Source organism: Eptatretus burgeri, chromosome 9 (genome assembly GCF_056783735.1).
Source record: "Eptatretus burgeri isolate ZD-2024b chromosome 9, Ebu_testis_v1, whole genome shotgun sequence".
Lineage (NCBI taxonomy): Eukaryota > Metazoa > Chordata > Myxini > Myxiniformes > Myxinidae > Eptatretus > Eptatretus burgeri.
In genome coordinates this window covers 41,724,570-41,748,799 of record NC_140969.1, presented here as the reverse complement: position 1 = coordinate 41,748,799, position 24,230 = coordinate 41,724,570, and the positions used below count along the sequence as shown (strand labels likewise).

Genomic DNA, 24,230 nt, shown 5'->3' with positions numbered 1-24,230 from the left:
ACGCAGCACCTCCTAGTGGTCCTCATGGAGTACCATGACAGGTGCCCAGAAGGCACCACCTCAGACCCCCAGAGGTCTCAGCCCCTTCCAAGCTTCGTTGACCTCACCTGCCCAAGACACTCGCTCGGATGAAGCCCCGGTGGACAAAGGATGCCACACTCCACCAGACTCCCCATGGGGCCCGAGTCACAGCACAGCACCCATGGTCGGACCACACATATAAATTCTGCCAGTGCAGCTCCCCAGCTGCCTGGCTCGACCCAATCTCCAAGGGGGGCAATCTCTCATGAGACCGATCCCCTTAACCCACCTGGGCCGAAATCTGCAGCCCGGGAACTAACTCCCACCAAGGCTACTCCTAAACAAATTCCCTTTTGATTTAACATTTACAATACCTGGCCTCGTGTTTCCAAATGTGGCTGCACACTATAATAACCCCGTTATTCCTATTAGGCTTTTCTGCCTCTTCCTGAAGCCACTGCTGGCCTTGAGCCTCCCACTTTTTCTACATTCCTCCACTGTCATGAGTTGCCACCTCCTCATGACTCACAGCTCCTACTTCTGCATTCGCAGTACAAAAACATTTCAATCCCAATCAGGGCTCCAACTGACAGGCTCACAGTGGCCTGTCTTTTTCTCAATGCCCTATCACTCAAACTTTTTCCTTCTTATCCACTGCCCTGTAGTCGCTAAAACACACTTCGGGTGCCAAGTCGACCCTGACATGGTCCGTCCCAAACAACCCGGGAACAAGCACAACTACCACCGACAAGCTCACACAAGACGATGGATGTAGCCTCGCTCTCCATCGCAGGTCCAGTCTTGCTTTCACCTAGAGCGACACCTGGCTCAGGTTCGGCCGCCTCCACATACCAGAGCTGGCGCCACGTCGCATCCCGTCGGTCCCCGGCGTGCCAGAATAATCCCTGCCAGGTCTAACTATGTGCCCATGAGCACCGCACCACAACCACGGAGGTTGCTTCACACATCACAGAGCCTAATCCCTCTAACCTGCTCGTCATGTGGATGGTGTCTCTCTACTGGAAGAGAGTGACATTCACACCGGTGCGATGTTCCTCCAGGCAATTCGTTTTCAATAACTGCCCTCCATTTTCCTCTCCGTACCACCAATCCATGCTCACAATTCATTCTTTATTTCTTCCATTTTCCTTTCAACCCTCACCCCCAAATCACGAATTTCATTCATTTCATTCCTTATTTCCTTCATTATTTCTGTTATCGTTCTTTATTCATATTGTCACCCATTTTATCTGTTCATTCTCCCATTTTATCTATTTGTTCATTATTATTTGTCGTTAACATAATCAAATATGGCCTGGATGGACATCGCGCCCTTTTCCTGGCTTGGCCATTCAGGAATGGGGGGGAGGTTCTGACCCTAGGCTCCTCACTAGCCCCCAACCCCGGCTCACTTCCTTCCTCCTTGCTGCTTCCTCATGCCACGATCTCCTGCACATACACAATTTTGTGCATCAGCTTTCTTCCCACACGTGCTTAAACAATCCAAAAATAAAATTGTACTCTGCGCGACATGTTGGAGTGGGTGTGTTTGAGAAAGGAACTGATGCAGAGTATCAGTAGTAATTTTACTTTAATGCAGTAAGTGGAATACGATTTCACTGTTTCAGAACCATTTTATTTACTTTTTTTTGTACCATGCACCTCATATGGTCTTTGAGATAATGTAAGCCGAATATCACATTACTCGAGCGCAGAACAAAGTCGAAGATAGCGCGACACGAAACCACAAACTCGGAAATAATATATAAGATTTTTTTTTTTATTTGCAGCGTGTTCTCCTACACTCTCCCGACACCAATTTACTTTAAATTTAGAAGCCCTTGGATTGTAAATCCCACTCCTGACACCAGTTGTCATGTCCAGGCCGATTAACACCGTCGCTTTATTGGTGGACTAAGTTGGCTTTAACTCCCTCAGACTGCATTTGATTAATGGTGGGTTTGCGTGCGCAAGAACTGAAAAGAGACACGAGAACCTTAGCTGTGACAAAACCATCTGGTTTCTTTTTTTTCTGAGCCAAATAACAAAATAACCAGGGGATGGTGATCGCGATGTTGGAGATGATGGCGGGTTTAGGTGGGGAAGAAAGGGGGGACACGGAATCGATAATAATTAATGATACACAATGAGAATAAAACCTATAGCACCACACACCAGATTTATTCACAGACAGGGAATGGGAACAAGAAACGGGTGGCTTATCTCTGGTTGTGGTGGGGACATCAAAGGTGTGGGAAGGGGGTGCTGGGGGTGGTGGGGGTGGGAGGGTGTGCTACTGAAGTGGCCATGGACAGGCAGGATGAGGAGGTGAGCAGGCATTAAAGAGAGGAGAAGGTCGACGAATGGGGCAAGGCAGGAACGACAAAAACACATGCAGGCAGGCAAGACAAACAAAGCAACAGTTTTCTCTGTTGAACAACAATCTAGTAATTACTTCTCTGTTCATGCAATCCTCTCCTCTCCTCAGCCACAAATCCCCTTCTCAGTCAGTTCTCCTTCAAACTCACAATCCTTATCAAACTAAACCTTTGTGATGCAGGCTTATCCCCTCACTCTCTGGACAATATTCCACCCCTCGAGGCATCCATAGGTCCGACCCTTAGTTCGTAGCTCCGCCCACTCTCTCCCCTGCCCGACAGAGCCCCAAGGCCACCTGGTCCCAACCCATGGGACATTGCAAGGGGGTGAAACAGTCGTGGCCAAAAATATTGGCACCCTTGCAATTTTTTCAAATAACTCACAATTTTCTCTAAAAATAAGTTGAAATTGACAAAAGTATTTGGTCTCCACAATTCTTAATTTCACTGTTAATATTACAGAACCTTTGTTTTTGATTCAGAACTTAATATATCCTTATAAATCAGAAAATAAAGAGAAATGGCATTGACAAAATTCTTGACATCCTTTGGACAAAATAACTGTAGTCAAGTGCTTCCTGTAGCCATGAATGAGCTTCCTTCACCTTTCTACTGGCAGTTTGGCCCACTCTTCTTATACAAATTGTTCCAGTTCTCCCAGAAGTAAAGGGTGCCTTCTCCCAACTACTGTATTCAGATCTCCCCACAGGTGTTCAATGTGATTTAGATCTGGACTCATTGCTGGCCACTTCAGAACAGTCCAGCGTTTTGTCTTGAACCATTCCTGGGTGCTTTTTGAAGTTTGTTTGGGGTCATTGTCCTGCTGCTGGAAGACCTATGACTTTCGACGAAGACCCAGATTTCTGGCACTGGGTTGAACATTGCGCTCCAAAATGCTTTGGCAATCTCCTGATTTCATGATGCCATGCACACATTCAAGGCACCCAGTGCCAGAGGCATCACAGCAACCCCAAAACATCACTGAACCTTCTCCATGTTTGACTGCAGGGAAGGTGTTCTTTTCTTTGAAGACTTAATTTTGTTTTTTGTAAACAGAGATGATGTGCTTTGCTAAAATGCTCTAATTTGGTCTCATCTGTCCACAGGACATTTTTCCACAAGGATTTTGGCTTGTTCTTGTGTGTTTTGGCAAACTCCAGTCGGGCTTTCTTATGTCTCTGTCTCAGTCTCAGTGTCTCAGTCTCTCAGTCTCTCAGTGTCTCAGTGTCTCAGTGTCTCAGTGTCTCAGTGTCTCAGTGTCTCAGTGTCTCAGTGTCTCAGTGTCTCTCTCTGTCTCTCTCTGTCTCTCTCTGTCTCTCTCTGTCTCTCTCTGTCTCTCTCTTTCAGCAGTGGGGTCCTCCTGGGTCTCCTACCATGGAACCCTCTTTAATTTAGTTGGTGCTGTCGTACTGTCGGACGTTGTGTCCGAAGGTCAGCTTGAATCTGGCAGTTGAGCAAGGTGCTTTCTCCACCATTCGAACAATCCTTCGCTGCAATCTTCAATCAGGTTGTCCCTTGCGACCACGTCCAGGGAGGTTGGTGACAGTGCCATGGTCCTTAAACTTTGTGATAACATTGTGTATGGTGGACACAGGAACATGAAGATCCCTGGAGATGGACTCGTAGACTTGAGATTGTCCATGATTGGCTACAATCTTGTGTCTGACCTCCTCAGACAATTCTCTGGTTTTCTTTCTTTTCTCCATGCTAATTGTTTTCCACACAGTGACACAAAACAGCAGAATGACTCCTTTTCCTCTATTCAGACTGGTTGAATGAGTGATTTTTATTTATTTATTTATGTTGCAGGCACCTGCAACTCGCCACAGTTGAGTTCAAGTCCAAAGTAAAGAAGAATCAGCTGCTTGAAATTGAATTATTTCTAACAACTTCTAAAAGGTGCCAATAATAGTGTCCAGGCTATTTTAGGATTTCTGTTTGGAATAAGCGAATATTTAGTCATTGTTTCACCTCTTTTTTTTTTTTTTTTTTTTTTTTTGTATCACTGCAAAGCAAAGAAATACATGCGTGGATATGAAAAGATTTTTTAATTTCAACAATTTTCTGGAAGAAATGGTACATTATTTGAAAAAAGTGCAAGGGTGCCAATATTTTTGGCCATGACAGTATGTACCATTTGCTTTTCCTTAATCCCTAATTAATTATCACACACCATCCCCTGTATGGTGCATATTCAAACTGGAGAATTATCCAGCTATGTTTCCCTGATTATTACATCGAGATTGGTTAACGACTTGTACACGGACTATACTTCTCTATACAGTTCTAGCTGTTCTGGGGCAATGTCTTCCCACCACTCCCCCCCAGTGGCCCCCATTTCCCTCACAAACGTAAGACCAATTTATAAAGAGGGAATTGAGTTCCTCACACCACCCTGAACTCCTGGGAGTATGAAACTTTTATTTACAACGTAAAAGCCTCTTGTACACCCTGAATACAACCTGCAGTTTTCCACTCATTCTTTCTAGAAGAGGTTCAAATTGTTTAGAAGTCAACCCCACAGAGAAACAGGCATTTCTCGAATGACTTGCACTAGCAGAGTACCCATCCTACGGGCGATCTTGTTCCAAGCACGCAACACGTTCTTCTGACACATACCTTTATTTTGGCTGTGTGTAGGCAAGTGACAGCTCTGTGTAGGAAAATCAAATAACCTGGGTTACGTGCATGAAGAAAAAACATACAGCTACTGCTTATAATTCAAAACACCTCATTGCACTAGAAAACGTGGGGATAGGAATAGTCTATATATGGTGGAGACTTGTAATATCCTCCCCCATCTGGAGGCAGTGCTACACGATACACGTTTACATGGAGAATTTGCATCCCCCCACCTCCCAAGGCCACCGGCAAAGACAAAAACACCCCTATAATTAATTTGGGCTATGCTTATCCTCTGTAGCAAGTCTGTATGTAGTTGGGACAGAACTGTAGGAGTAGTAGCCCGACAAACCCACAAACAAACACACAAACACCGGTCCATGTACTACAGTAAGGATAGTATCATAATACTATCACAACCCTGAAAAGATAAATATTTTGCTTTCGTATTCACCTTTCAGATTATTGAAATACAATATCATCTAATTATTGAGGTAACATGTTTTTTATTTTCTCTGAGTTTGGGCAGATCGCTTTACAATGCTTCCCATGCTTTCAAGTGTCTTCTATGCATGTACAGTCCCAGTCAAAAGTTTGGACACACCTACACATTCAAGGATTTTTCTTTATTTTTACTATTTTCTACATTGCAGAATAATCGTGAAGACATGAAAACTATGAAATAACACACATGGAATTATGAAGGACCAAAAAAGTGTTAAACAAATCAAAATATGTTTTATATTTTAGATTCTTCAAAGTAGCCACCCTTTGCCTTGATGGCAGCTTTGCACACGCTTGGCATTCTCTCAACCAGCTTCATGAGGTAGTCACCTGGAATGCTTTTCCAACAGTCTTGAAGGAGTTCCCACATATGCTGAGGACTTGATGGCTGCCTTTCCTTCACTCTGCGGTCCAACTCATCCCAAACCATCTCAGTTTGTTTAGGTCAGGTGATTGTGGAGGCCAAGTCATCTGATACAGCACTCAATCACTCTCCTTATTGATCAACTTGCCCTGACACAGCCTGGAGGTGTGTTTTGGGTCATTGTCCTGCTTAAAAACAAATGATGGTCCCACTAAGCGCAAACCAGATGGGATGGCATATCGCTGCAGAATGCTGTGGTGGCCATGCTGGTTAAGTGTGCCTTGAATTCTCAATAAATCGCCGACAGTGTCACCAGCAAAGCACCATCACACCATCACACCTCCACCTCCATGCTTCATGGTGGGAACCACACATGCAGAGATCATCCGTTCAACTTCTCTGCATCTTACAAAGACACGGCGGTTGGAATTAAAAGTCTCAAATTAGGACTCGTCAGACCAAAGGACAGATTTCCACCGCTCTAATGTCCATTGCTTGGGTTTCTTGGCCCAAACAAGTTTCTTCTTATTATTGGTCTCCTTCAGTAGTGGATTCTTTGCAGCAATTCGATCATGAAGGCCTGATTCACACAGTCTCCTCTGAGCAGTTGATGTTGAGATGCGTCTGTAACTTGAACTCTGTGAAGCATTTACTTGGGCTGCAATCTGAGGTGCAGTAAATTGGTGATTTCTGAGGCTGGTAACGCTAATAAACTTATTCTTTGCAGTAGAGGTAACTCTGGGTCTTCCTTTCCTGTGGCGGTCCTCATGAGAGCCAGTTTCATCATAGCGCTTAATGGTTTTGCGACTGCATTTGAAGAAACTTTCTAAGTTCTTGAAATTTTCCGGATTGACTGACCTTCATGTCTTAAAGTAATGATGGACTACTACAGTTCAGACAAAATAATGGTCTTTTACTAAATAGGGCTATTGACTGTACACCAACCCAACCTTGTCACAACACAACTGATTTGCTCAAACACATTAAGAAGGAAAGAAATTCCACAAATTAACTTTTAACAAGGCGCACCTGTTAATGGTAAAGCATTCCAGGTGACTACCACACGAAGCTGGGTAAGATAATGCTAAGAGTGTGCAAAGCTGTCATCGAGGCAAAGGGTGGCTCCTTTGAAGAATCTAAAATATAAAATATATTTTGATTTGTTTGACACTTTTTTGCTTACGACATAATTCCATGTGTGTTATTCCATAGTTTTGATGTCTTCACTATTTTTCTACAATGTTGGAAATAGTCAATATATAGAAAAACCCTTGAATGAGTAGGTGTGTCCAAACTTTTGACTGTAACTGTATATCTTCATTTTAAAGTAGTATCTATATATTTACTTCCATCACCAAAGGCAGACAGAGGTTGTTTCCTCACCTGTCAGTCTGTCTGTCTGTGAGTAGGATATCTCAAAACGTTTGTGGATTCGGACGGAATTTGGTGGACAGGTCGGTTGTGTGACAAGGACGAATTGATTGGATTTTGGTGAAGATCTGGATCAGAGAATATTTAATTTAATCTCCAAAGTGATTCTTCACCATTGAGAGATCGGGCCAAAAACTATATACAGCATGATATTTCCAAAAGTTGTGGATGGATTATTACAAAACTTTGTGGATGATTTGGGTAGGTGACGAGAACGAATCAATTAAATTTTGGCTAAGGTACGGATGCAGATCCGGTCTATCAGTGGGATACAAAATGTAAACTGTTCAGCCTGGTAAAGTTATGCGCTCTACCGAGTGCTGTTCTACAGGGTGCCCCACAGAAAACCAGGAAATTTGGTACAGTTTATTTAAAACAAAACAAAAGCAAACTTAGATGGAGTGTAAAACAAAGCAAACTTAGATGGAGATGGAGTGTACACTTTATTATATGCTAGTTTATTGATATGGTAAAGTAAAATATATCTCAAAATCTCAAATTTCCTGGTTTTCTGTGGGGCACCCTGTAGTTTCAGAGATATTTTCATATCGAGCTCGATTATGTTTAATGCTTCTGAGTGTACCTTTATACCTACATCTTTCGTGTGGAGAGAGCAAATTGTAAACTCGGACACATATACATTGTGATTAATTTCTCCACTGAAGTTTTGCCATCATAGATTTGATGCAAAAGTTAACAATTTAGTCGATTACCATTTGATGGTTCATTGCTTTTCATCGATTCATTCTTCAAGCACAGTTTATTGCTTTTTCCAGCAATCTGTGAAAATTGCTTTTGAAATTGCAACTCGCTTCAAAGAGGTAATCTCCGAAACTTTCTGAGTAATACTGTCATTTAAAAGAGTGTCAGATGCACTTAATGGCTAAGTGATGGTACTTCAGATGCTTTGCAGTCTATATAAAGTCAACTCTTATTTGCACTTTTCTTGCAGTTAGTTGAAAACAAGTTACAGCTGAGAAGTATCGCCACTTTGCTCATTACAAGGTATGTGGTCATATTATATAAGCAGATTGCATATGCCAATATGAGGGTTCATCAGTAAATTTGTGGTTTGTACATCATAATGATAAGTCCATGTTTCATCTATTGTGTCAACCAGAAGTGAACCCGATGGTAGGGTTGCCAAAGAAGGTAATCCCTATTTGTCGGATAATGATTTTTAATTTTTTTTTAATGTTGATAATTCATCTGCAGCATATGTTTGATACCCAGGTGGGTGTGGACATTTCACCCTTGGTGAAAATGATAAAAGTCAGAATATCAAAGATGGACACCACAGAATTGAGAGAATCAACCTAAATTCATATCTTCCCAATTACAAAAGGTATAAACATGAGTAAAATGTTTTGTTTTTTAAAATATGTTTTCTGCTTTGAGGAATCGGATGCCACTATTATATATGTGAAAAATAAATTAAAATGGCTGCCATATATGTGTAACCTATTATCTCCGATGTGGTGAGAAATGACGCACACTCGCCTCTAAGCTCCTAACCTGGGTTTGAATCCCGACCCAAGTATATACTGTCATCCCAGTGTTTCATAGGCAAGGTGATTCATCAATGTGTGTGCCGTCCCTTTGATGGACATTAAACAGGCATGCCAACTGCTGGCATTAGTTGGTGGATGTTAAAGATCCCATGGTGTCCTTTGCAAAGAGTAGGCGAGTATTTGCCAGCATCATGAACAAATTACAAATTCCTACCCGAACCAGCAGGTACACAGGATCAGCAGCACAGCTACACTCTTAGCAATGATGCAAGCCAGCAGCCACAGACTTCACACAAAATGAATATCATAGAGAATATAATTAAGATCATAGTTCATCTCAGGGGAAAAAAACCCACGTGTTGACCAGCTGATTTAATCCTTCTTGAGTCACATGATGATATCATTACCCTGCACCAACATGTCAAAAAATGGGGTTAAGCAATGGGTTCATGTCCATCCGTCTGTTTCTGCAAATGTCAGTTTATGATTGAGGAACAACTTATTTAAATTGAATGTTATATTTTGAACATGAATTGGAACATGAAGCAGAAAACGAACCTGGAGTTGAGCATTACTTTGGCTCTGGATCCGTCCTGATCGCACATGCGCAGAGAGGAGCGAGATAATAGATTTTTTACTCTGTTTGCCTGCCTGCCAGTCAAACAAAATTGAAAATTATTCCAAACAGGAAACTTACTGTTTTTAAGGGTCATAAAGGACAAACACAACAGGTACAAAAAAACAATGTAACGTGTTAAATAGGGTCAATGGAAAGAGAGACCGCGTCAATGGCGGTAAATTCCGGAATTAATTTTTTTTAAAAGACTTTTACACTTTTGATTTTATTTAATTTGAATTGCATACTTGAATGCTGTAGAACACAAATCTCCTTTTGGGCACTTTCAAAAGCCTTCCATTTAGCAGTATTTGGACATGCTAAATAGGGTGGTTTATAAGACTGCTTCAACAGTGCTAAATTTCTGGAATTTTTGAAAATGATTTTTAAAAAATCATTCTTTTAGTTAAATTATATATAACTTGAATCAAAAAAGTATATACTTGAACACCACATGGTGTTCTGTGAACTCTCTTGTTCACTTGTGTTTCAAGACTGAAAGCTGATTACATGATGATCATTGCGAGGGAATGGGTTGATGACTTTCCATTTAAGATAGATATAATATGTCATTGTCAAAATTTTGATATAACTTGAACTAACCCATGCTTCACATATTATATTCCTTACTGAGTGAGATCATGAGTGGGAGCAACAGCAGCCAAGTTCTTGAAAACAGGACTTCATCATATCTACATGCAACACAGTTGTCATACATGTGAGACAGTAATGCTTCTGAGTCTCTCATCAACACACCCAGTGCTATCTGAAGATGGTTGGTTCACCATTGACCATGCTTGTGATTGTTTCCAATCAACAAAGCTGGAAAGGATTTGTCTCATTTTGGAGAAATCTTAGCCAATAATGTTTGCAGTGAGCTTTTTTTTTACCCTAACCCTAACAGATTTGGTAGCTATATAGTGGTGGCCTGAAATATTGGCACTCTTGCACTTTTTTTCAAATAACTCACAATTTTCTCTAAAAATAATTTGAAATTGACAAACGTATTTGGTCTCCATAATTCTTTATTTCACTGCTAATATTACAGAACCTTTGTTTTGATTCAGAACTTAATACTGTATATCCTTTTATATGAGAAAATAAAAAGAAATGGCATTGGAAAATTATTGGCACCAAAGACTTAATATTTGGTAGCCTTTGGACACAGCCTTTGGACAAAACAGCTACAGTCAAGCGCTTCCTATAGCCATGAATGAGCTTCCTGCACCTCTCTACTGGCAGTTTGGCCCACTCTTCTTGTGCAAACTGCTCCAGTTCTCCCAGATTTGAAGGGTGCCTTCTCCCAACTGCTGTATTCAGATCTCCCCACAGGTGTTCAATGTGATTTAGATCTGGACTCATTGCTGGCCACTTCAGAACAGTCCAGTGTTTTGTTTTGAACCATTGCTGGGTGTTTTTTGAAGTGTTTCAGGTCATTGCCCTGCTACAAGATCCATGACCTTCGAGGGAAACCCAGCTTTCTGACACTGGGTTGAGCATTGCGCTCCAACATGCCTTGGTAAGCTCCCAATTTCATGATGCCATGCACACATTCAAGGCACCCAGTGCCAGAGGCAGCACAGCAACCCCAAAACATCACTGTACCTCCTCCATGTTTGACTGTAGGGAAGGTGTTCTTTTCTTTGAAGGCTTAATTTTGTTTTCTGTAAACATAGAGATGATGTGCTTTACCAAAAACCTCTAATTTGGTCTCATCTGTCCACAGGACATTCTTCCAGGATTTTGGATTGTTCAGGTGTGTTTTGGCAAACTCCACTCAGGCTTTCTTCTTTTTCTCTCTCTGCAGTGGGGTCCTCCTGGCTCTCCTACCATAGAACCCCCTTTCATTGAGTTAGCAATGGATGGTGTAAGTTTAAACTGTCGTGTCTTGTGTCTGAAGGTCAGCTTGGATCTGTTTGGCAGTTGATTGAGGTACTTTCTCCACCATTCGAACAATACTTCACTGCAATCTTCGATCAAATTTTCTCTTGTGGCCACATCCAGGGAGGTTGGCTACATTGCCATGGGCCTTAAACTTCCTGATAACATTGCGTACGGTGGACACAGGAACATCACTGTCTCTGGAGATGGATTTGTAGCCTTGAGATTGTCCATGCTTGGCTACAATCTTGTGTCTGATCTCCTCAGACAATTCTCTGGTTTTCTTTCTTTTCTCCATGCTCATTGTGGTACACACAGTGACACAAAACAGCAGAATGACTTCTTTTCTATATTCAAACTGGTTGAATGAGTGATTTTTATATTGCAGCCATCTGCAACTCACCACAGGTGAGTTCAATTCCAAATTGAAGGAGAATCACCTGCTTGAAATTTTATTATTTCTCACAACTTGTAAAAGGTGCCAATAATATTGTCTGGGCCATTTTAGGATTTCTTTGTGGAATAAGCTAAGATTTAGTAATTTTTTTCAGATTTTTTTTGTTTTGTTCCTCCACAAACCAAAGAAATACATATGTGGATATGAAAAGATTTTTTTAATTTCAACAATTTTCTGGAAGACATGATGCATTATTTGAAAAAAGTGCAAGGGTGCCAATATTTTTGGCTATGACTATATGTCATCACATACAATTGCCTCGCACTCTTTTGCTACTTGCTTGGGCACTTTTCTAATACTACAAGAGATACCATCTTCATCATCATCTTTGACAATTCTGAGCATTTTATCAGTTGGCTTTGAACGTGATAATATTTGCAAAATATGATGAGGATAGCACAAGAAGTTCCCCTGCAAAGTGATGTAGCTCATCAACCAGACATGCCCTACTTGATGTACAACCTGAATGACTTGCGTACTTGAACAATTAAATCTAATTCCATATACGATGTTTGTCAATGCACAATGTCTTGATCATATAGAGACATGACAGAAGTAAATAGACACCTTAAATTTCTTCATTTCAACTGTATAAAGCAAGTTTTACTCGGTAATTTGTACTAATATTCAACTATTTATTTGCAGAAATGAGTTCCTGGGTCATGTATGACAATTAACTATGCCCCAAACCCAGGGAGCACACGACCTTTGCGGTTTTTAAGGAGGACGAATTTTTGGCCAATCGGAAGGTGGAGTCAGCCAGCATCAGATAGCTCAGAACCTTGGCATTCCGCTTTCTACGGTAAATTGGGTGATTGTGCAATTCACCAGCGAAGGCAAGGAATCCACAGCTTCCCGTTCTGCTCAATCTGGGCCCTCAGAAAGGTGTCTTCGAGCTGTCAAGTGGTCCATTGATAAAACTCCCCATTGCAAGGCAGCAGATGTTGCAGAGTAGGTCCACGTTAGCTCAAGAACTGCCGTGCGGTACCTTCATCAACTGGGCTACTATGGGAAAGCAGCTCAGCGAAAACCTCTTCTTAGACCAGGCAACATTCAAAGGAGAAAGAAGTGGGTTGATGGAGATGGCCACCCTTGGAGTTTTGGCAAACTAATTTTTTTCAGATAGGTCCCAATTTGCTCAATTTTCTGACGGTGGACACGTGCGGGTCTGAAGACTTACCAGTCAAGAGTTCTCTTTGAACCGATTACAGCCAACTGTCAAACACGGTGGTTTTTCAGTGATGGTGTGGGGAGCAATCTGGAGCGCTGGTCAGTCAGAGCTTGTGGAGTGTGTTGGCAACATCAGCTCTATGATATACATTTCTATCCTTGAGGATGGACTTCTCTCTGTCTTCTCCACTGGTCAGATGTTCAAAAACAATACTGTTCATGGAAGATGGAGCTCCATGCCACACTGCAAAAAAGACCAAAGAATGGCAGGACATAAATGGGATCAAGCGACTTCCATGGCCAAGTCAGTCTCCTGACATGAATCCCATTGAACACCTCTGGGCCATGTTGGATCGAGCTGTGCAGAAAAAGTCCAGGAAACGAACATCATGGGCAGAATTGCTGAACCTTTTGAGTGAAACCTGGGCAGAAATCCCACAAGAGAAAATTTTGAAACTCATTAGTTCTTTGCCTAAAAAAGTAAAAGTATTGATATCTGAAAATGGCAAGTCTACCAAATACGAGTGCATGTATTAAAATGGATCAAATGTTCTTCAAATGTTAAATCAATAAATTATTTTGAAATCATGGTGTCTATTTACTTCTGTCATGTCTCTGTACTGTCCTCTTGTGCCAAGTCTATTTCACCTTGAGTTGCCACTGTATCATGTTCATCTTGCATCAATTTCCTGTTTGCAAATAACTGACTCATGCAATCCCTTTGGTATCGAGCTTCCACTGCATGCAAGTCACTCAGTGCACTTTGTACTTGAAGTCTCACCTCATCTGCCCCAGTCATCTCCTCAGATGTCACACGAAAGCAAATAACATTTGTAAGCTTGACTGACATGCTCTGAACGGGTAAGCTGGCACATGTAAGCAGGTCTCCACCTCTGGGTGCTACTCATCTTTATTAAGCTGACACAAGTCCCCACAGTAAATACTGTTAAGGATTCAGCGATGGAGGGATTCTCAACCCACTCTGGCCATCTCCGGGGTTTATAACGCCGGCTGGCTCGGCACAGGCCTCGGGTCACGCGTCTTCAATCGCGATACCAACGTAATCCTTGTACCTTACCAGTTGGGAAATTAGAACCCCTGGTTAACCTCTGCCATCGAAGATCGGAGGTTACTGTTTTCACCCCTTTCTGTTTGTTACTGATGAAATCTAAAGATTTTGTAAGTATATTGATCACTTCCGTTTGTTTGTTTGGGGTTATTCCATGTCAAATCATCAAAGAATCTGTCGTCATCTCTCAGATTTTTGTAAAACTTTGGGAACCAATTGGGACCCATGAAAAACGGCAAGAACTCAAATATTTTTGCTAACAGCCTCTTAATTAGTGAGATACAGACTAACAAACTTTGGACTAATTAGCACGACGTCACGAATTCAAATGGCCATATCTCTAAAAGTATAACACCTAGAGAGCTGGTTTTGGTGTCATTTTAAAGGTATTTTCATGCCCTATGAATTTGTCTGGGCAACATTTTCCTACCTCCAACCACAAAAAAGTTATCACAAAATATAAACTTCAATCGTGAATCCCCAAAAAATGTGTCCTTCAAATTTCCTCAAATTCATCTCAGGTACCTTATGATGTCAAGAAGCTTCCACATAAGTTTTGTGATGGGCACTCCAACAGTTTCTGAGATATGAGCAATAATGTACATGTACGTATGGCATATAGGTTCGAAAATCAGCATTTGTAATGTATTATACAATCATTCTAACCTAGCCATGACAGGGAACACAGGGAACAACCATCAATTGCTTTGAAGTATCATATACTTTCATTTTCAACTGGGCCTGAGGGGAAGAAGCAAGTGCTGCTGTTGCTGCATTGAAGAGGAAATTGAAACCCTAAGTCAGGTTCGTGAACACTGTGTACTTGAACTCACTTATTGATTGCATAATACATTACAAATGCTGATTTTCGAACCTATATGCCATACGTACATGTACATTATTGCTCGTATCTCAGAAACTATTGGAGTGCCCATCACAAAATTTATGTGGAAGCTTATTGACATCATAAGGTACCTCTGGGATGAATTTGAGGAAATTTGAAGGACACATTTTTTGGGGATTCACGATTGAAGTTTATATTTTGTGATAACTTTTTTGTCGTTGGAGGTAGGAAAATGTTGCCCAGACAAATTCATAGGGCATGAAAATACCTTTAAAATGACACCAAAACCAGCTCTCTAGGTGTTATACTTTTAGAGATATGGCCATTTGAATTCGCGACGTCGTGCTAATTAGTCCAAAGTTCGTTAGTCTGTATCTCACTAATTAAGAGGCTGTTAGCAAAAATATTTGAGTTCTTGCCGTTTTTCATGGGTCCCAATTGGTTCTCAAAGTTTTACAAAAATCTGAGAGATGACGACAGATTCTTTGATGATTTGACATGGAATGACCCTTTGTTTGTTTGTAGGCAAGATAACTCGAGAACGGAAGAAGCTACCAATGTCAAGTTACACCACGTGATTCAGGAGGGTGATGGCTAGCGCTGATTAGATTTTGGTCAAAATCGGTCAAAGGTTAAGGTCATAGTGAGGTCAAACATAATTCCGTAAATTCATGTGGAGAAATGGAGTATTTTTGCTTCGCTCGACGTTACGAGTTCATTTTAACTTCGATTTTAATTTTGTCTTCGGTTTTTGCGATCGCTTACGACACTTAAAACTCGGTTGTCGAAATTCTGGTAAAAATCGGATGTTTTGGAGACGTTTTAAGATTGTATAAAAAAATATTTCACTCGACGCGTCACGGGTCGTCACGTGATGCAGTGCGCTCGAGCAGACGCGTCGTTGAGTCACGTTAAGGTTTTCCGTGTGTGCGCTGACGGTGTTTTCGATAAAGATGGTGTTTAAAAGTCATTTTTTTTATCCCAATAAAGGTTATCTCGTCGCATGCCTGACTCGCTGAGCCGTCGGATTATGTAAAGATTATTGGTGGATGGCCGAATATTACGGTTTTGTGACTTTGATAAAATAATATTAAATAATTTCTTGGAGAAATGGAGATTTTTGCTTTGCTCGACGTTACGAGTTCGTTTTAACTTCAATTTTAATTTTGTCTTCGGTTTTTGCGATCGCTTCGGACGCTTAAAACTCGGTTGTCGAAATTCTGGTAAAAATCGGATGTTTGGAGACGTTTTAAGATTGTATAAAAAATATTTCACTCGACGCATCACGGGTCGTCACGTGATGCAGTGCGCTCGAGCAGACGCGTCGTTGAGTCACGTAAAGGTTTTCCGTGTGCGCGCTGACTGTGTTTTCGATAAAGATGGTGTTTAAAAGTCATTTTTTATCCCAATAAAGGTTATCGTCGCATGCCTGACTCGCTGAGCCATCAGATTATGTAAAGATTGTTGGTGGATGGCCGAATATTACGGTTTTGTGACTTTGATAAAATAATATATAATAATTGCGTGGAGAAATGGAGATTTTTGCTTCGGTCGACGTTACGATTTTTGATGGTTTGGTACAGAATCATCGTAGAAACTTCTGGTTTGCGTCGCTACCTTCTCAAGAGACAGCTTTTATTAGACAAGGTCAGAGGTCAAGTTGACGATTTCGTAAGTACCAGTCTATGACTGCTTGTTTGTTTGTTTGTTTGTGAACAGTATTACGGATAAACTCCTCGACGGATTTCGACGAAACTTGGTGGGGGGATTAGGTATGGTCGAAGGATCATGCCATTAGATTTTGGACTTGGTCCAAAGTCCAATATGGCTGCTATGGTGGCCATTTTAAAAAAAAAAATGAATTTTTTTTTTTGCATTTCTGCATGTTTAAAGTGATTTCCAAACCCCCCCCCCCCAAAAAAAAAAATTGTTAGAGAAAAAAATATTTTTGCAACTTTTTTTTCAACAATTTCGATTTTTTTTTTTTTTTTTTTTTTTTGCATTTCTACATGTTATAAGTGATTTCCAACAAAAAACATGCCAAAATTATAATTGCGGCTGATTTTGGAACTTCAGGTGGATATACCCACATAAAATCAATTTCTGTCTTAAGGAATCGAGTTATGATGAATGAATTGAGTATGTAAAAGTTAAAAGTAAAAGAGAAAGTTGCAAACTATAACTCTGTGAGCACTGTTGACATCAAATTGAATGAATAGGATATTATGTTCACTTGAGTGACCTCGCAGTATTGGTGGTGGAAGTTTTGCACTCTACCGAGTGCTCCCCCTCGAGTTACACACTGGTTTTGTCAGATGCCGAGCGTTTTCTGTCAGTCTGTAACCATTTTGGTTTTATATGCCGATCGAACGGATCGTTCCTCGACGCGTCACAAATTAATCCATAACGGCAACTTCATCCGAATCAACCAGATTTATTGGGGAACATCGGGGATCACAACACAAGCAAAATTCACGACAATGTTTTTATTAACAATCTTTAACCCGTTCTTAACTAGGGAACCATGGACTACAGGTTTTGAGGGGGTCGCTACCGAGATATGCCTTAAACAACGTGCAGACAAAGACAGACATCATGCATGCCAAGACACGACAGAGTACTTGGTGATGTCTCATGGACGAGAGGACAGTGTCAAAAGCACGAATGTCGCTCGCAACAGGCGGATGTCCACGGATTCGAACGCGCTGCGTGGCAAAATTGCGGCACCCTACTCTTCCTTCTCAAGGCAACGCGTGCGCATGCCCTCCTCAGCGCGTTCCGGCCCCACGCAATGTCGACGATGGGCCTCAGCCGATCTCTCTCATGGTCCAGCATACAAATCCAGGCCTGGCCCGTTCACTAGACAAGGCCCAAATCGAGGTGTCGAGCTTCGCAGGCGGATTGACAAACATGTCGAGCCGTGAGGTGAGTAGGCAGGGAGGCTCCACGGCCAGACGCAGGCCGAAGCTGTCGATCACCTCCCCATACGAGTCGATCGTCGACTCGACGTGCAGGCTGCCTCTCCCACTGTCCAAAAGGGCAGACTCGACGTGCAGGCAGCCTCTCAAAGCCGACTGCCATTTCTCAAAACTCAACCTTTTCACGAAGCCTTCATTTCTCTCGCTTCGATGCCACTCCGAGCATGCCTCGAAAAACCGACTGTTTTCCACACACAATACTCTTTTCTCCGAAGTCTTCGTTTGCTCGCTTCGACACACGAGCACCCTCTCAACCGACTGCAATTTTGCACTTCTGCCAAACTGAAGTTGTTCACGAGGTCTTTGCTTGCTCTCCCGCTACACGAGCACGTCTTCTCTCGGCGAAGCCGACAAACTCCTCCCCTTAGCTCCACCTCCTCCCCTTGGCCACACCCTCCCAGCCGACTGGCCGGGGCCTATCGTCTATAGAAGGGAGGAAGAAGAGGGAGCCCTTGTTCCACCACCACCGCATAAACAATAAAACAGCCTCTTACAACTCCCGACACACATATAACGCCCATTTTACCAAACAACCTAGCTATACATGCATTTAATGGGGGATCTGAGCTAATCCTATATTTAGTAGTCCAATAAAGGCCATTTCCGTAACAATACCATGACGCAAGAAGTAAAATGCTCTGAAGAGCGGCGTAATCGTTTTATTCATGGGCCTGATTCATCATGAGTGACATCGTTTCCCCTAATATATTTGGAAAGATTAGTTTTGTAAGTGTACCGAGACAGACAGTTATTGTGGGATCGATCGGTTAGGTTTGTATTTAATGCAAGCTGCTTTTTCTAGCTCTGTGCATAGGCCATCTCAGTATATTTTGCTTGTGTTGATGATAGTGTATATTCAGCTGGGTCCATTATTTGTAGAACATGAATGGTTACCATCATATTCATTCCTATATAGTGAATTGAACATGTGCAAATCATCCATTTTTCAACTGCAGAGAGACGAAGATGTCCATGTCATTTTGTTAAATGCACCCATGTGTAAAAAATGTTTTCCAATATTATGACAGTTGACATCCATTGTTGTCAGCCATTTCATGGCATCTGCATTGTCTAAATAAACATTTGTGAAAATATATCTGTCACATCTGAAAACACACAAAAGTCTCATCAATTTCCCAGCTTAATTAGTTAAAAAATGATATGTGCATATTCGTTACCATTTTCACAATCTGCATCGTGTTGCATTGTTCCATCTGGATTTTCCAAAGAAACTTTGATGCTGTTTGATTCTCCACATCTGAAGATATAGAAGAATGATTTTGGTCATGATCTTATGTTATCTGGTTGATGAATTTGAGATGTAGTCACTTACCTGCACGTCGGCAGCCGTTTATAGCCGAGTATATGGTTGCCATTTTTTTCTTACATTAAAAAAATAAATAATGTTGGCATTGGATTCCTCATGTCTGAAAACGTATATAAAAGGACGTTTTAATCATGTAAATGTAACTTATCTTGTTACAAATATGTGAAGATTATATTTTTATGATTCCATAGTGGCCATCTTGGATTTTCTAACTTTTCTCATTTTCCCCAAGGGTGAGAAGTCCACACCCACCTCGATATCATCAAACGTATGCTGGAGATTAATAATCAACAATAAAAAAAACTTTATCCGACAAAAAGGGGTTCGGTGAAAATTTTTCCATTGGCGGCCCGACTATGAGGTGAGTCCTGCACCGGCACCAAGAAAGTAGAGGAAGTGTTCCCATCATGACTTACGGTAATGGATAAAACATGGGTTCATCATTTTTAGCTCACCTGGAACGTAGTTTCGGGGAGCTTATGGGATGGTGCATCGTCCGTCCGTCTGTCCACAAATACTTGCAACTTCTTCTCTGAAACCACACATATGATTTTGATGAAACTTTACCACAACGTTCATCACCGTGTATGTACCAAAGTTTGTTCATGGCATTAAAAAAAAAAAAAAAATCGGGCCCTAAGGGGGTTTACAGGAGTTGCCCCCCAAAATAGGTATTTGCTTTCTTCTCAGAAACTAAACATGCAATTCTGATGAAACTTGACCACAACCTTCATCACCCGTGACATACCAAAGTTTGTTCATGGCATTAAAAAAGATCGGGGTCTGAGGTCTACGGAGGGGGGTAATGGGGGGGGGTTGCCACCCCAAAGATATACTTACTTCATTCTCAAACGATACACACAATTCCGATGAAACTTGACTACAACCTTCATCACCCATGATGTACCAAATTTTTGGGCTCTGTGCAGGCCTCTGTGCAGGCCAGTCAAGTTCTTCCACACCGATCTCAACAAACCATTTCCATATGGACCTCGCTTTGTGCATGGGAGCATTGTCATGCTGAAACAGGAAAGGGCCTTCCCCAAACTGTTGCCACAAAGTAGGAAGCATATAATCGTCCAGAACGTCATTGTATGCTGTATCGTTGAGATTTCCCTTCACTGGAACAACGGAGCCGAGCACACACCATGAAAACAGCCCCAGACCATTATACCTCCTCCACCAAACTTTACAGTTGGCACTATGCATTCGGGTAGATAGCGTTCTCCTGCCATCCGTCAAACCCAGATTCGTCCCTCATACTGCCAGATGGTGAAGCGTGATTCATCACTCCAGAGAACACGTTTCCACTGCTCCAAAGTCCAATGGCGGTGAGCTTTACACCACTCCAGCCGACACTTGGCATTGCACATGGTGATCTTCGGCTTGTGTGCGGCTGCTCGGCCATGGAAACCCATTTCCTGAAGCTCTTGCGAATAGCGCTTATGTTGACGTTGCTTCCAGAGCGAGTTTGTAACTCGGTAATGAGTGTTGCAATTGACAACAGCAGACGATTTTTCCGCACAAGGTGCTTCAGCTCTTGGCGGTCCCATTCTGTGAGCTTGTGTGGCCTACCACTTCGTGGATAAGCTGGTGTTGCTCCTCGATGTTTCCACTTCACAATAACAGCACTTGCAGTTGACCGGAGCAGCTCTAGCAGGGCAGAAATTTGACGAGCTGACTTGTTGGGAAGGTGGCATCCTATGACGGTGCCATGTTGAAAATCACTGAGCTCTTCAGTTCGGCCCATTCTACTGAAAATGTTTGTCGATGGAGATTGCATGGCTGTTTGCTTGATTTTATACACCTGTCAGCAAGGGGTATGGCTGAAATAGCCGAATCCACTAATTTGATGGGGTGTCCTCATACTTTTGCTCATGGTGTTGGTATTTGCTTTCTTCTCAGAAACCAGACACACAATTTCGATGAAACTTGACCACAACCTTTATCACCTGTGATGTACCAAAGTTTGTTCATGGCATTAAAAAAATCAAAAGGTGTTTACTTTCTTCTCCATTACATATTTTGTGGGTAATCCATGCTTACCAGTGGTTACATGGTTTTATCCAGCTGCTACCAAGTGAGCGTCCAGTGGTATTTGGCCCTATGTTTATGGTTTACCATGGGATTATTAGTCAATCTTTGTTTTTTTTTAATTATCACTTATGAAGCCTGTTGTTATGAAGCAAGACAGCAGTATGATGAAAACATCAGTGTCAGGGCTTTGTACAACAACGTGCGCATGGTTATCAGCAGCGTGCTTTGCATGCAGTATCATCCTTGAATCAGCTTCTTCCTGGTCACAGTGCAGATCCTTCACTTCAGTGACACGAGTCCCTCCCTCCTCATCCCGTATCAAATGACATGACTCACTATGAGCGATGAATAGCTGGACATTTTCCAGAACAGCCAGACTGCTCTTGCTCCACTCCTCGTCAAGTTCGTCAAGTGCCTCTTTGTTTCGTTTTCGTCAAGTGAAATTTCGTCAAGTGAAATTTCCGAAATTCGTCAAGTGCCTCTTTGTTAGAACCACTGGCGAGGAAGGATTTCCACTTCGTGGGAACCTTTTGTTCAGCACTATATATCTGACCTTGTTGGCAAGCCCCCGAATACCATCTAGAATGTTCCACTTCTTTGATGCTGATGGCTGAGTAACGGTCGCTGACGATATCGAGGCGAGTGTAGGTATCGCGGCCATCTACAAGTAGAATCCTTCGAAGAATATAGGTGGCGAGCTGTCCAAATGTAGGTGGGAGATTTGATGGAAGGCTATGAACCACTGCCATCAAATCCACGATCGATGCAGAACCAGACGGAATCTCGCTGACAATATGGTTTTGGCAGAGTCCTTCTATTTGATTTCGAAGAGCAGCCTTGTTTGTCTTCACAATCGACCCGTTTGTGTTTGCCAGAGGATAGGATACCACACCTAAACAATGTGACAACATTTTCCTCACGTCGATTTCTCGGTGCTTGCTGAGGACAATCATTCTGGCAAAGAGATTGCGATCACTCTTCATGACAGTGTCGGTACCTGTACGGCCTGTTTTCACTTTGAGCTGTCCAGAGAACGTCTTGAGTTTCAGCTTGGGAATAGTCTCATGAAAACCAACCTTTGCCGAAAGAATGCGATCACTGATGTAGGTCATCACATGCGCTTCTCCTTTAGCGTGAGCAGTGATCAGATCCTCCGCGACACTGGCAGTAGCCACCACTCCCGAGCTTAGGCTGACCAGATCGGAACTGTCGTAACGAAAAGGGTTAACCATTTGTTTGACACACTCGATGATGGAATTGATTGATTTCTCGTCCCACTGACGAGAAGCCTGGTCCAAGTCCTTTCGCGAACGAGATTCCTTGTCATATCCGGCCATCGTCTCGCACTGATGCATGATGGTATCCAAATGAGGGGTTGATATGATCAAATGGTAACGCCCACTCCTTACGGTGGTCAGTGGCAAGGCGCCTCTCTTCGCAATCAAGGCCCAGCAGAGTCACAAACCTTCCCTCAACTTTGATGTGTAAAGGAGACAACATTCGCTTGGTGTTTTACACAAAGATGAACCATACAAAACTTCTTCTTTGAAGAAGGAGAGGTTCGTCGTGTCGGTGAACTGGGCGCCGCCATATTGCTTTCTGCACGGAGAGAATGTGATGATGTCCAAGATCGCATGATGCCTTTTCAAGAAGAGAATCCGGCAATCTGATTGGTCGAAGAAATTGCCATCTCATTCAGTAGCGGTGATATTTATACCAACTTTGGAGTCAAAATACGACCATACCTGCAACTTTGTGAAAGTGCCAACAAGTTGATTCTTGTTATATGATGATTAATGTATATATTTCAGTTGAGAATAAGTAGTTCCTCGATTATGGTCACAAAACTGAATGAACGGAGGCAGTGGCTCACGGCCTACTTGAGGAATTTTTTTTAGAGGCAAAAATCAAAATGGCCACCTCCGACTTTCGATAAATTCTGTTTTGGACTATATCTTCACTTCTAATGCACTTACACACACAATTTTGGTGTCTACTACTATGTTTCATGCGACAGACAAGGTAAACGTTGATGATTCTCTCAAGATTGGATGACAACAGATGGCGGAATTTGAATCTGGATGGCCAACAAGCTTCAACAAGACACTAACCAAGAAAGTGACCCTGATGACTTCGACCAAAAAGAGCATCAAGCTGGATGGAAGGCCAGTATATGATACCGAATTGATCTACACCCGAGTCATATGTCTCCAACAATACAGGGATATTGATATCAAGGATGTCCTCTCTTACGAACTGTTCCCTGTCCCAGCCTCCTTGTTTGATGAGAGCGGTGCGATGCAGGCTCAGTCGAAAGCAATCCTGAAGACGAAACTCCAAGTTGAGCAATCAAGTCGAATCCAAGGTGTTCCAGATGCTGTCATCATCGATGGATGTGCCATGCTATGGACTGTACATTGGCTCACAAATGGTACAGTTGAGGATTATGTAATCAACTTCATGGGAACCATCAAATACCACCTGGAGTGTTGTGACGTATACCTGATTTTCGACAGGCACATCAAAATCAGCATGAAACAAATGACGAGATTCAGTCGCGCAGGTTATGATTCAAGTCAAACATCAACATAACTTACACACAACACACTTCCAGTGCAAAAACTGGTCCTAAATGTAGCCTACAACAAAGTACAACTGATCGATTTGATCTGTCAGTATCTGATGACCCACATTGTGGACAACCAGACCAAACTGGTGATCACCGGAAAATATCCTACACCAGTACAAGTATGGAACAATTCCACTCTCCAGAGACAGGATCTGAAAACGCATCATGAAGAAGCAGATGTCATCATCATCCATCACTTAGAATTGTGTCAGGTGTCAGTGGTGACTCACACATCAAAGTGGTTTGCGATGATACAGATGTCTTTGTCCTGTTGATTCATTTCTACCTCGAGGATTAGATGACTGTGGATGTCAGCATGGAGAGTCCGTGTGCTGGGAGGGCGAACGGAGACGTTCACCAAACAGCACTGAAACACAAAAGCATCGCCAAA

At 42.2% G+C, this 24,230-nt stretch overlaps 1 protein-coding gene across 4 annotated transcripts in view; it reads left to right on the top strand.

Annotated features, from left to right (window-relative positions):
- LOC147020008 (estrogen receptor beta-like) overlaps positions 1-24,230 on the top strand; it is a 295,296-nt gene that overhangs the window by 9,858 nt on the left and 261,208 nt on the right. For 2 of the 4 annotated variants that reach the window (XM_085894930.1, XM_085894929.1), the window contains exons 2-3: positions 4,209-4,298; positions 8,273-8,325. The gene's annotated coding sequence lies outside the window, so the exon portion shown is untranslated. The remainder of the gene's footprint in view (positions 1-4,208; positions 4,299-8,272; positions 8,326-24,230) is intronic. The other 2 variants (XM_085894931.1, XM_085894933.1) reach the window with 1 other exon arrangement.